General features: G+C 62.7%; 1 pseudogene; it reads left to right on the top strand.

Moving 5' to 3' along the window:
- LOC124586556 overlaps window positions 1-5,000 on the top strand; it is a 7,998-nt pseudogene that overhangs the window by 407 nt on the left and 2,591 nt on the right.

The raw sequence follows: 5,000 nt of genomic DNA, 5'->3' as shown, positions 1-5,000 counted from the left end.
AAAGTACGTGAAACCGTTCTGGGGTAAACGTGAGAAGTCCGAAAGGTCGAACGGGTGAGATTCACGCCCATCCGGCCACAGGCCTCCGCCCTCGGCAGATGGGGCCGGCCGCCCGCGCGGAGCAATCCGCGGCGGGGTCGTGTCCGGTTGCCTTTCCACTCGCCGCGGGGTGGGGCCGTTCCGGTGTGCGGTGGGCCGCACTTCTCCCCTAGTAGGACGTCGCGACCCGCTGGGTGCCGGCCTACGGCCCGGGTGCGCAGCCTGTCCTTCCGCGGGCCTCGGTTCGCGTCTGTTGGGCAGAGCCCCGGTGTCCTGGCTGGCTGCCCGGCGGTATATCTGGAGGAGTCGATTCGCCCCTTTGGGCGCTCGGGCTCCCGGCAAGCGCGCGCGGTTCTTCCCGGATGACGGACCTACCTGGCCCGGCCCCGGACCCGCGCCGCTGTTGGCTCGGGATGCTCTCGGGCGGAATAATCGCTCCCGTCAGCGGCGCTTCAGCTTTGGACAATTTCACGACCCGTCTTGAAACACGGACCAAGGAGTCTAACATGTGCGCGAGTCATTGGGCTGTACGAAACCTAAAGGCGTAATGAAAGTGAAGGTCTCGCCTTGCGCGGGCCGAGGGAGGATGGGGCTTCCCCGCCCTTCACGGGGCGGCGGCCTCCGCACTCCCGGGGCGTCTCGTCCTCATTGCGAGGTGAGGCGCACCTAGAGCGTACACGTTGGGACCCGAAAGATGGTGAACTATGCCTGGCCAGGACGAAGTCAGGGGAAACCCTGATGGAGGTCCGTAGCGATTCTGACGTGCAAATCGATCGTCGGAGCTGGGTATAGGGGCGAAAGACTAATCGAACCATCTAGTAGCTGGTTCCCTCCGAAGTTTCCCTCAGGATAGCTGGTGCTCGTACGAGTCTCATCCGGTAAAGCGAATGATTAGAGGCCTTGGGGCCGAAACGACCTCAACCTATTCTCAAACTTTAAATGGGTGAGATCTCCGGCTTGCTTGATATGCTGAAGCCGCGAGCAAACGACTCGGATCGGAGTGCCAAGTGGGCCACTTTTGGTAAGCAGAACTGGCGCTGTGGGATGAACCAAACGCCGAGTTAAGGCGCCCGAATCGACGCTCATGGGAAACCATGAAAGGCGTTGGTTGCTTAAGACAGCAGGACGGTGGCCATGGAAGTCGGAATCCGCTAAGGAGTGTGTAACAACTCACCTGCCGAAGCAACTAGCCCTGAAAATGGATGGCGCTGAAGCGTCGTGCCTATACTCGGCCGTCAGTCTGGCAGTCATGGCCGGTCCTTGCGGCCGGCCGCGAAGCCCTGACGAGTAGGAGGGTCGCGGCGGTGGGCGCAGAAGGGTCTGGGCGTGAGCCTGCCTGGAGCCGCCGTCGGTGCAGATCTTGGTGGTAGTAGCAAATACTCCAGCGAGGCCCTGGAGGGCTGACGCGGAGAAGGGTTTCGTGTGAACAGCCGTTGCACACGAGTCAGTCGATCCTAAGCCCTAGGAGAAATCCGATGTTGATGGGGGCCGTCATAGCATGATGCACTTTGTGCTGGCCCCCGTTGGGCGAAAGGGAATCCGGTTCCTATTCCGGAACCCGGCAGCGGAACCGATACAAGTCGGGCCCCTCTTTTAGAGATGCTCGTCGGGGTAACCCAAAAGGACCCGGAGACGCCGTCGGGAGATCGGGGAAGAGTTTTCTTTTCTGCATGAGCGTTCGAGTTCCCTGGAATCCTCTAGCAGGGAGATAGGGTTTGGAACGCGAAGAGCACCGCAGTTGCGGCGGTGTCCCGATCTTCCCCTCGGACCTTGAAAATCCGGGAGAGGGCCACGTGGAGGTGTCGCGCCGGTTCGTACCCATATCCGCAGCAGGTCTCCAAGGTGAAGAGCCTCTAGTCGATAGAATAATGTAGGTAAGGGAAGTCGGCAAATTGGATCCGTAACTTCGGGATAAGGATTGGCTCTGAGGATCGGGGCGTGTCGGGCTTGGTCGGGAAGTGGGTCAGCGCTAACGTGCCGGGCCTGGGCGAGGTGAGTGCCGTAGGGGTGCCGGTAAGTGCGGGCGTTTAGCGCGGGCGTGGTCTGCTCTCGCCGTTGGTTGGCCTCGTGCTGGCCGGCGGTGCAGGATGCGCGCGCCTGCGCGGCGTTCGCGCCCCGGTGCTTCAACCTGCGTGCAGGATCCGAGCTCGGTCCCGTGCCTTGGCCTCCCACGGATCTTCCTTGCTGCGAGGCCGCGTCCGCCTTAGCGTGCTCCTCCGGGGGCGCGCGGGTGCGCGGATTCTCTTCGGCCGCCATTCAACGATCAACTCAGAACTGGCACGGACTGGGGGAATCCGACTGTCTAATTAAAACAAAGCATTGCGATGGCCCTAGCGGGTGTTGACGCAATGTGATTTCTGCCCAGTGCTCTGAATGTCAACGTGAAGAAATTCAAGCAAGCGCGGGTAAACGGCGGGAGTAACTATGACTCTCTTACTTCTGACACCATGGCGGGAGTAACTATGACTCTCTTAAGGTGGCCAAGTGGCGGCGGTGTGGCTGCATCCGGACTTGGCTTTTCGAAGTGCGGTCTTGATGTAGTCGTGCTGCTGCTGCGAGGTGCCTTCCTTGGGTTATAGTTACAGGGAGAGCGATGCGCAATACATGGGCCTAGCCCTCTTAGCCTCTCCTCTCCTGCGGTCTTCTCCCCTTCTCGTGGGCCCGCTGATTTTCGCAGAGTGGAAGACCGCACCAGGGGCTTGGGGGGGTTACCAGCCCCCCCTCGCATTATCCCTTTATAGTTGGGGGCAGCCGACAAGAAACAAGAGATGGTGGCCCTTCCGCTGAAGGTGCCACCCCAGCTACCCCAGCACCTATCCGGCCAACCGGCCGTAACGAAAATGCGATAGTTTGTGTAGCTCCCTTTGCTTGCAGTGAGTGCCACCGCACTTTTACCACGAAGAACGGTCTCGGGGTCCATCGCCGCCGCCAACACCCTGCGGCCGCCAACGCTGAGATCGTGACGGAGAGGCATCGCGCGAGGTGGACGGAGGAAGAAGTCCTGTCGCTCGCCAAGGCAGAGGCCGAACTGTTCCTTGAGAGGGACGCCCGGTTCTTCTTTGTAAATCAAGAACTTACCAGGATGTTCCCCGACCGAACGCTTGAGGCAATCAAGTGCCGACGGCGGCAAGCTGCCCACAAGCAGCTTGTCCGCCAATTCATGGAGGCACTTGAGATCGGTCGGGGCGAAGAGCCGGCGTCCCGCCGTGGAGCAGCGAGCTCGCTGCCTGACGCGGGCGAGGCCGCTGCGCCGCCCGTCGACGCAGCCGAGGACTTCGCGGCCGACACCACCGGGCCGCCGCCGGAGGGGCCGACTGACGCCGCCATCTGGGAGCATCTGGCGGGGCTGCCTGCTTCCGCCCAGCGTTTCTCTGCCCTGGATCGAGTCATTGGTCTGGGGCGGGGCACGCCGCCCGATGTCATCCTGGGCATGCTCCCGGATGCCCTTGCGTCGGTCGGGTCCAGGGGGGAGAGGTCGATCACCAGGACACAGCGGCCGCGCCAATCATCCAAGCGGCCGCCTGCCGCCCCGCCGCTGCAGAAGCGCAAGCGGCGCCGCTGGGAATACGCGCGCACACAGGACGCCTTCCGTAGGTCGCGTGCACGTTGCGTGCGCGGCTTGCTGGACGGCACCCTGCTGCAGCCGCCACCCGACATCCCCGGTCTGCTGGACTTCTGGGCGGACCTCTTCACGAAGAAGCCGATCTCCACCGCCGGCTTCATCCGTGACCGCCTCCTCCCGCACTCGGAGCCTGTCGCTCCTGAGTGCCTATGGGGGCCGGTCACACGTGAGGAGGTCGCTGCTGCCTTGCCGCCCAGGGGATCGGCAGCCGGGCCGGACGGCCTGACTCCAGCGGAGCTGCGGCGCCTGCCGCATGAAGTCCTGGTGAAACTCTTGAACCTCTTCCTCCTGGCCCGCGCCCTCCCCGAGCGTCTGCTTCGCGCCCGGACGTCACTTCTCCCCAAAACGGCTGCACCAACATCCCCCGCTGACTTTCGCCCCATTACGGTCTGCTCGGTGTTGGCGCGGACCTTTCACAAGGTGCTCGCGTCACGCCTGATGCGTGCATGTGCTGTGGACGAACGTCAGCGGGCATTCATCCCCCGGGATGGGATGTTGGAAAACACCTTCATCTTGGACACTGCTCTCACCGACGCAGTCCGCTCCTGTCGCTCTGTTTTTGTGGCATCGATCGACGTCTCTAAAGCGTTCGATTCGGTGGACCATGCTGCCCTCCGCCCCGTGCTGAGGGCTCATGGCCTGCCGGATTGCTTTATTGAGTACGTCGAAAGGTGTTACGAGGGTAGCACGACGGTGATAGCGGGCGGCGCCGACGTGGGCGTGCCCCTGCAGCCGGCTAGGGGTGTGCGTCAGGGTGACCCCCTCTCCCCCCTCCTTTTCAATTTTGCGGTGGACTATGTTTTGAGTCAACTTCCCTCCCACATCGGAGCTCGGATCCTTGGTCGCAGAGTTAACGCTGCGGCCTTCGCAGATGACGTCCTGCTTTTTGCATCGACCGCGAGGGGATTGCAGTCCCTCATCGACGCAGCCGTCGCAGCCCTCGCCCATCTGGGGCTGCAGATCAACGCCCGGAAGTGTTTCACCCTCGCCTTAGTCGCGTCTGGGCGCGACAAGAAGGTGAAGGTCGACGCCGACGTTACCTTCAAAGCGGGCAACGCCACCGTGCCCGCCCTACGTGTGGGTGAAACCTTCCGGTACCTGGGACTGCAATTCTCCACCGCGGGTCGCTGCGCTTTCAACCCACGACGCCACCTGGTGGAGCAGCTGGACGTCATCTCCCGAGCTCCGCTCAAGCCGCAACAGCGCCTCCACGCCCTCACCACCGTACTTCTGCCTGGCCTGTACCATGGGCTGGCCCTCAGCCGCACCCGAGTGGGTGCGTTGAAAGCGGCAGATGTGACCATCCGTGCCGCCGTCAGGAGATGGTTCCGCCTTCCGG

The sequence above is a fragment of the Schistocerca americana genome, unplaced genomic scaffold (genome assembly GCF_021461395.2).
Source record: "Schistocerca americana isolate TAMUIC-IGC-003095 unplaced genomic scaffold, iqSchAmer2.1 HiC_scaffold_558, whole genome shotgun sequence".
NCBI lineage: Eukaryota > Metazoa > Arthropoda > Insecta > Orthoptera > Acrididae > Schistocerca > Schistocerca americana.
This window is presented reverse-complemented; position numbering and strand designations above follow the sequence as displayed.